The 9,046-nt window shown below is 39.8% G+C and overlaps 1 pseudogene; it reads right to left on the bottom strand.

Annotated features, from left to right (window-relative positions):
• Positions 1-802: 802 nt before the first annotated feature.
• Positions 803-2,863, bottom strand: LOC123234240 (annotated as a pseudogene).
• Positions 2,864-9,046: the final 6,183 nt, after the last annotated feature.

A 9,046-nucleotide genomic window follows, 5' to 3' on the forward strand; every position in this document is an offset into this window, starting at 1 on the left:
GAAGGTAATATCCTTCATACAACTAATCCTCAAACTCTACCATGTTGCAAGATTATTTTGAAATGCCCAAAAATTTAGGGTCTGGAGAAATGTCTTCAATCAGCACATATAGGCACACATAAAATCAGCAATCAGATGGGTGATGTCCTAAGGTGCTTTGTAGGAAATCCAGAGTACTACAGAGAAGAAAGGGTACCCCAAGAATCAGGATTGCAGTAAGAACCAAAGAGACCAAGCAGGAGGGAAAAGAGGCAGCAGGGTCTCCAAGTTGAGATTCATAGGACAGGCCATCTAAATGTTGGAGAATGGAGGCTCTTGGTGAGCAGTCATCAACAGAGAGAGAATTATGTCTTAATTCATGGTGGTCATTTTTCATTTGGGGATCCATGGATATTGTTCAATCCTATGTTTTTGATAAATGAAAAAAAAACAGATTTCCCAAAAGCACAACTGATAAAGGCATGAATAGTTTATTCCCCTCCCCACTCAGAGCAAAGAAAAGAATACAGGAATTTTCCTCAAATGCTCAATTCAGAGTTGTTAACTTTGTGTGTGTGTGTGTGTGTGTGTGTGTGTGTGTGTGTCTCAGAAAATTGTTTTTATTTTTTTTTAATTTTAATTTTTGCTTTAATAGGAATTTATTTTCAGAACTGTTTTTACTATGGATTAAATTTTTTTATTTTTTTTATTTTAAACCCTTATCTTCTGTATAGGTGGAAGAGTGGTAAGGGTAGGCAATGGGGGTCAAGTGACTTGCCCAGGGTCACACAGCTGGGAAGTGTCTGAGGCTGGATTTGAACCTAGGACCTCCCGTCTCTAGGCCTGGCTCTCAATCCACTGAGCTACCCAGCTGCCCCTATGGATTAAATTTTAAGATAAGTGAATCCATATAAAAAGACTACAGAGACAACATGACTAGGGAACTGGGCAACATTGAGTGGCAATAAGGAGGTCAGATTCAGGCACTGACAGAAACCAGTTTGCTCATGCCCTGGAAGTAGGCTCTCTCTCTCTCTTACTCAGAACTTCAAAGTGTAGGGGTCTCCTACAGAAGAGACACTCTGCTGAAGAGTGAGACTTCAGGTCCAGCCCAATGAGTTTCCAAATATCCAACAGGTTCTCCAGGAAATAGTTCATCATCTGTGGAGTGTGGTGAGGGGTGGGGGGATATGGAGGATCTCTTCTCCTCGGAGGACTGCTGGATAGTTGACATCTTAGATGTAGAAGTTATGTTTGCTCATGAGTTCATCACAGACCTCTGTATTTTTAGCAGCATCTGCCACCTGGACTGGAATGATGTGTCTGGGGCAGTGGACCACAGGGAGCCTGGCGTCCATCAGTTTCACGTTGTGCTGGTGCTGCCCACGAAGGGCTTGTCCTTCCATGCTCTTTAAGATACTGACCGATTGGAGAGCACCAGCCAGAAGCATGGTGGGGAGAGAAGTTGTGAAGATGAAGACCCCAACATACAATCAGACTGTGTCTATTAAAGAGCTGGTGCTGGCGATGTAGTTCTCATCATACCCAAAAGGCTTTGCCAAGGGTTCCAGAAATGATGTTCATTTTGTGCATGATTCCATCTCAATTCCCTATCCCACCTCCTCAAGCACCATATAATCCTACAACATGGACTTCATCCACAAAGGTAATTGCCCCTTATTCGTGGGCTACATTACACAGTTCTTCCAATGGACAACTGGCTCCATCCATTGAAAGAACAGTTTCAAATGTTTCAAATGAACAGTTTCAAAAAATCTTAGGGACCTAAGGGTCTGATTTCTTTAGCAGCTCACTGAGATGGTTTATGTAATTATGGTGAAATACAGACTTTGGTACTCTGCTATTATGAATTCCTTGGATCATGGAAGCATGGTTTCCAGAATCAAAATAAATTTCACAACCTGGCATCATTTTAGCCAACATGAAGAGGGTAGAGTCATTAGCAATAAAGCAGGATGAAACAGTAATCCTGCATCTTTCCCTGGAGGTCAGCCAATTCTTGTTCTAGAATCTCAACATGAAACTTATTAGTTCCAGAAATATTTCTCGTACCACCTGCTCTGGCACCATGTTGTTTTAATGTTTCCATGACTGCCCCACACACCTGAGGGTGACTCATCTCTAGGTAACCATTGCTACATCAGATGTCAGACACCTGTTTTTTAACAAGAGAATCAATGTAGTCATCTGCCATTGGGAATATGTGTGCTCTCCAGTTCACAGTTTTAAATACATGGTAAGTATGATCACTTTTTTTCTCATCAATTTTTTCCTCAAAGAAATGATCATACTGAAAAGTGGAAACAGATTTTGGCAAATTGTCCTGAAGGAGACGAAGGAACTTTTGTGGTCTTTGCTTTTGCGTGAGATCCTGAAAATTCCTTAGCAAACCATTCTGATCTTCTCTACCAGTTTTGAGATTAATCATGGTGGGATTAATTTGAGTTTGAGCAACTTCTTTCCTTATGGCCTGCATTTCCCGACCATCTTCTTGAAGCTCTAAACTGGACTTATGGAAGACATTGCTGGTTCCTTGGTTCATTAGAGCCCTGAGGAAGGGGCATTTACTAGCAGTTCCCTGGCTTGTGACAGACGATGGATAACCAGAGGTGAGTTGGCATCCCCCAGTGGCCTGTTGAGAATCATCAACAGGCTGGACCACAGCTTTGGAAGTTTCGTCCTTCTCTTTGGTTGGAGGTATTTCTTTTGGTGAAGTGGCCATAGCCCGAGAAGCAGGTTTTGATCCAACTTCCATCATTTTGGGGCAGTTCTGGGTATAGAAAAGCAAAGATATGCCAGCCTTCTGGAGAAAGCTCTGGGGTACTCTTGACAAAAACACGCAGCATCAAAGAATGGTCTCCATTTTTGGGAAAAGGACAAAATCCTGATCAAGATTCCAAGGAGGCAGGAGTGGTGGCAGTGAGGCACAGAAGGGCCCAGACCTGGAGGGATTAAAGTCACAGCTCCGGTTTCTGGTCTGAGAAGGCCAGAATATAGTTTTTAAATTAATAAAATAAAACACATAGGATTCCAAAGGAAACAAATGCCTAAGGGCAATCTCGAATTTTAAAAAAGATCAGTTTCTATTGATATCTTTTGTTTGTTCATTTCCAAAAATAACCTTCTCTCTACCACTACTCAGAGAAACTCCTCATAACAAAGATTTTAAATGAAAGAGAATACTTCAACCAAAGTAACCAACATTTTGAATGAGTCCGACAGCATGGTATCTTTCCTGTATTCCATATGCATAGTCCCATAGCTCTAAAGAAGGGAAGGAAGGACAGTTTCTGACCTCTTCTATTAGATCAAGCTTGGTCCTTATAATTACTCATTGCTCAGCTGAAACAACTCATGCTTTTAAAAATCTTCTGCCCATTTACCACGTAGACTGTCTCCTATTACTAGAGCTACTTACTACATAGATGGCTTCCATTCTGATGGCATCAACAGGGAAAATTTCAGGAAGTTTGGAAAGTATAAAATTAGCTATAAAGGGTCATTAAAGATATAAGGATACACAAGAATGAGATGTCCATCTTGGTATTTAGAGACCATGAGCCTTTGGCCAGATGGATTTAGTCTTCATTCTATTAGACCCCTCATTACACCCCTGATGCTCACTCCAAGCAATTTCCAACTTCCTCCCTTCCCATTGAAAATCCTTGTCTATTTAGCTCTATGTGACCAACACTGATGTATGTCATTCACATTCAACAAATATTTAATTATATAAAGTATGAGCCCAGAACTCAAGAACCTTAAAGTGGGAAAGAATTTCAGTGGCCCACTAATTAACCCATCCATGACCAAAATTCCCTTTATTACACAAGGACTAGATTATCTACAAAAAGCTTTCCAGTCCTGAAAACATGTTACTGGTCAAGATCCTCTAATACTAAGACATTTTTCCTAGAAAAGTTTTCTACATATAATTGTGCTATTTGCCTAAGGAATGTGACAACTTCCAAAGAACAGGCTGATCTCCCAAGTAATCCCTTTGTCACTTCTACTCTCCTTAATGGTGACCAGCCCAGACCACAGTGCTTAGTTCTGTCCTGCCTACAGGTCATATCTTAGGTTAAATTTCCCCCAATGTACCCACATTCAGAGGAAGAACTGCAGGAGAGGAAACATATAAGAAAAACAACTGCTTGAATGCATGGGTTGAGGCGGACATGATTGGGGATGTAAACTTGAAACTACCACACCAATGCAACTATCAACAATTTGGAAATAGGTCTTGAACAAGGACACATGTTAAAACCAGTGGAAATGTGCATCGGCTATGGGTGGGGGGGCAGCGGGGGGTGAAGGGGAAAGTAGGAGCTTGAATCATGTAACCATGTTAAAAATGAATATTAATAAATGATTAAAAAATGTCCCCCAATGTGCAAACCACTGACAAAGAAGGTTTTATTTGAAGGTAGCTATTAAAAGCCATCTGACTGTTCTCTTCAGGAGAACAGTTTATTCTACCTATCATAATATGACCTGAACTCAAGGCTCTTTACCCTTCTTTTTTAATTCTTATCTTCTGAATTTCTGTCTTAAAATCTTTATGATTTTGAGGCAGAAGGGCAGAAAGGGCCAGAGACAATGGAGGTTGAACAACTTGCTCAGGGTTACACAGCTCAGAAGTATCTGATGCTAGACTTGAACCCAGGTCCTTTCAACTGCAAGCCTGGTGCTCTGCCCATTATAATAACTAGCTGCCACTCTTCACTATTTTTAAAGGATGTGGGAAGGCAAAAATTTGACTTTCTTGGACTACTTGTTAATAGTTTTGATGGCTGGATCGAAAGAGGAAGAAGGTTACAGTGATGTTCAGAGAGTGTGAACTGCTTGTCTCTTAATAATCTCGTTTCCCTGAACAGGAATAATTAAGAAGTGGTTGTCATTTTTACCCAAGTCACTGCTTATATTTGTTTACAAAGGGCCATGTGATGATATCTACATTACCCAGAATCATCATGGTTTACCGGGGCCAGTGTCAGGCAGTAATCACACCGGATTCCCAAGGCTTCATGATGGAAAGACATTTTTTCTCCACGTCTTCTACATACTTAAATAAAAGCAAAAAGCCCACTTAATTGAACTTTCCTGAAAGGCTCAGATAAATCAAGATTAAGCCATTTTGTGTGTTTGTGGGGAATGTGAAAAGATCAGTCTGTTTCTTTTGTAACTTTCTATTTATTGATTTTTATCTTAAAGTCAAAAGTACAATAGCTGACTAGAAGTACTGAATATGGATCAACCACATAAGGAGGCTGTGACTTAAACAAGGCATCCTTCAAAGCATCTTAGCAAAGAGGGCTCTTTGCATGTTACATATTAAACAAGTTGAAAAGAGGAGACAAATAAAAGTGAATAGCTATGAACAATAGGTGGAAGCAGATAGTTTTGCTTCTCGAACAAAAAACTCTCTTAACATTAACTGGTTCCATGACAATGTTACCAAGGTAATAGGGAAAGGATTTAGTTCCATAGCTGACCTTTGGGTTTCTACCTAAGACCCTTAGTCAACCAATGGTTACAAAGAAATGTTCCTCAAAGATCACTTGAAATCATCCATGAGAAAGGAGACAATTATCCTTTCTGTATTTTGTTTGCTTTTGAAAAATAACGCTTGGATGTTTGGGAACAACTGAATAGAGCTGGTATCCAAGAACTAGTTAATTAAACATTTTGATAACTTTTTCAATAAAATTACTTTCTTTTGCAGTCCTATGCTTTTTCTTTTATGTATTTTTTATTCAAAGATTTTCCCCCAATTACCTATAATAATAATCTTCAACATATGCTTTCTGAAATTATAAGATCTAAATTGTCTCCCTCTCTCCCTCCCTCCCCACTCTTGGAGATAGTAAGCAATTCCATCTGGGTTTTACATTTATTATCATGTATCATTTTGGGTCACTGTTGTATGAGAATATTCATAAAAAGCCAAAATCTCAAAATGAAACCATAAATAAACGAATGTGAAAATAGTATTTGATCTGCACCTGACTCCTACATTTCTTTCTCTGGAGGTGGACAGCATTCTTTGTCATAAGTCCTTTGGAACTGTCCTGGATCATTGTACTGCTGAGAGTAGCTAAGTCTATCATAATTGATCATTGTTCAATATTCCTGCTATGTACAATGTTCTCCAAGTTCTTCTTAGTTTGCTCTGCATCAGTTCATGTAAGTCTTTCTAGCTTTTTCTGAAATCATCCTGCACATTGTTTCTTATAACATAGTATTCCATCACCAAATATGCCACAATTTGTTCAGCCATTCCCCAATTGATGGACACCCCCTCAACTTCTAATTGTTTGCCACCACAAAAAGAACAGTTATAAATATTTTTGTGCAAGTAAGCCGTTTTCCTCTTTTATGTTTTTTCAAACATTATCTGAGAAAAGCTCCACAGGCTTCTCCAGGCTGCTAAAGGGGTCCAGGACATTCCAAAAAAAAAAATTAAAGGAGCCCCATTGTAAATGAAAATTCTTCATTTTCCTCCAAAGAAACGATTTGGTAAGTCATTTTCATTGCATGGCCAAACTGTCAAATTTGCTAAGTTACCATTACTTTTGAAATACAGCTGTCACTCAGCAACTTTACATTATCACATAAGCCAACCTATTAGGCAAACAAGCAAGAGGGATGATAAAAACATACGCTCCAGAATCACAAGGCATAATAGAAAATGTATCACCACCCAATACAGCTCTCAATTAGCAAGCATCTGTCCCACTACTTGATCAGTGCAACCAACAGATTTTTCTACAGACACTTCTCGAAATGCCAACAAAATATAAAAGTTCAACAAAAAAATATGCAGCCACCTCTTCCGACCTCGTCTGCGCTGAGGATCAGGTGCAGGAGCATCACAATGGTAGAGGGCAAAATGATTGACACTGGGAGATTTCTTTCTGCATAGCACACCACAGTGTGACCTATTTTAAACATGCCTTGCTCCCTCTAAGAAGTGTGCCAAGCCACCCTGCATCTTCCCCAAGAATCTCTCTAGCACCAATGTGTAGCTGCCTATGATTAAGGCTAAAAAAGTTTCCCTTTCAGCACATTCTTTTCCATTTTTTTGGCTTATCTTCTCTCAAATCTCACCTTGTCCCTTTTATTACAGTGACATGATAGATTTCATCTCCTCTTTCCTCCAGCACTGTTATGCCAAGTTTCCCAATCATGTGCAGACCAATTTCCTTTCTTAACAAAGAACTGATTTATATATCTTATTTAAAGCTCTATTCGCTATAAGGTGCCACCTGTACCTTTAAGTCCTCAAAGTCCTGTTTCACAAACAGAATTCTACCTCCTTTTTATGAAATATAGAAAAGCAAAAGGATAAGTCTTTTCCCTTTTTCAAAAAGCAACCTGAAATCCTCATTAAGGACTGCACATTCTGGGATGTAGCTAAGATGCTCTGAACCGGCAGCCTTAGATGGGAAAAATCCTTCATGAGGGAGCTCCTTACCTTCCTTGTCTTCCCCCTCTTTGAGTATAAGATATTTTTTTAAACCTAAACTCCGGAAACATATTCCCTCCCCTCAAAATGTTGTTCTGTGTGTATATTACACTGAGAGAAGAATGAAAGTTGGCACCCTGATTTAATTTAAAATAGAGCAATTACTCCAGAGAAACATTAGCAAAAGGGTGTAAAGGCACAATGAGAGAGTTTGCTACAATGGAAAGAACATGGGCTCTGGAGTGAGAGGTCCACAGTTCAAATCCCATTTCTGAGGTTTCCTATCTGGGATACCTTTCCCAAAATTTCTGTTTTCTCACCTGAGGTCATCAGAGTTAGGATCCTATAATATAGATTAAAAAAAAAAACAACCTTTACTTTCTGTCTTAGAATCAATACTGTGTAGTGGTTCCAAGGCAGAAGAGCAATAAAGGCTAAACAATGGGGGTTAAGTGACTTGCCCAGGGTCAGATCCTATAATATTTTTAGCAGTTTTCTCCATCAAAAGAGATGGTCTGGGGGCAGCTGGGTAGCTCAGTAGATGGGAGAGCCAGGCCTAGAGACGGGAGGTCCTAGGTTCAAATCCAGCCTCAGACACTTCCCAGCTGTGTGACCCTGGGGAAGTCACTTGACCCCCATTGCCCACCCTTACCACTCTTCCACCTATAAGCCAATACATAGAAGCTAAGGGTTTAAAAAAAAGAGATGGTCTTTCCAAAGGAAAAAAAGATTTCATAATATAATAGGCCTAGAGGTAGAAGGGGTAAGAAATGGATATAAATAGACAGACAGATAGAGGGATGGATGGACAAGTGGAAGGTGGGTAGGTAAAGATATGTGGATGAATGAATAGATGGATGGAGAGAGAAAGAAAGACAGACAGAAAGACAGATGAGCAGAAGGATGGACAGATAGGTAAATAGGGGGATGGATGGATGGACGGACAGACGGATGGTTGGATGGATAGAAGGATGGATGGACAGACACAGACAGAAAGATAGATAAAGAGACAGAGACAGAAAGATAGGCAGACAGACAAATAATTTATTAGACACTTTGTGTCAGGCCTTGTGCTAAATAGTAATGAGAATACAAATAAAAGCAAGCAAACCCTTTTTTTTAGGAACTTGTGTTCTAATGAGAAGAGACAATGCACAAAGAGGAAGTTGACAGGAGCGAGGGAAAAAAGATTGCAGGAAGGGTTGATATGGTTCTCATCTGCGTAAGCCAACAGTCTCAGTTCTAAGAACCAGGGGATCCAGGAATGGAATTCCATTTACTGCTGGGATAGAGATGCTCAGAAAGTAGGCTGTAGTGCTAGTGCTAGCATGTCTAATATAATATTAAATCATATTGGTGATAATGAGCTTTCTTGTTTCACTTCTGATCACATAGTGGCAGGAAGAATCTTTGTGTCCTGGTTCCTGACTAGATAAGACAATCTTTTTTTCCATTCCACTAGTTTTACAAAGGAAGAAAATGAGGGCCAGAGCAGTAAAGAGACTAACTCAGTCATACAAGTGGTAAATGTTAAAGTCTGCATTTTTCCAATGTGTCACACAGTGTATCTACTGGGTA

This window comes from Gracilinanus agilis, chromosome 1 (genome assembly GCF_016433145.1).
Source record: "Gracilinanus agilis isolate LMUSP501 chromosome 1, AgileGrace, whole genome shotgun sequence".
NCBI classification, from domain to species: Eukaryota; Metazoa; Chordata; class Mammalia; order Didelphimorphia; family Didelphidae; genus Gracilinanus; species Gracilinanus agilis.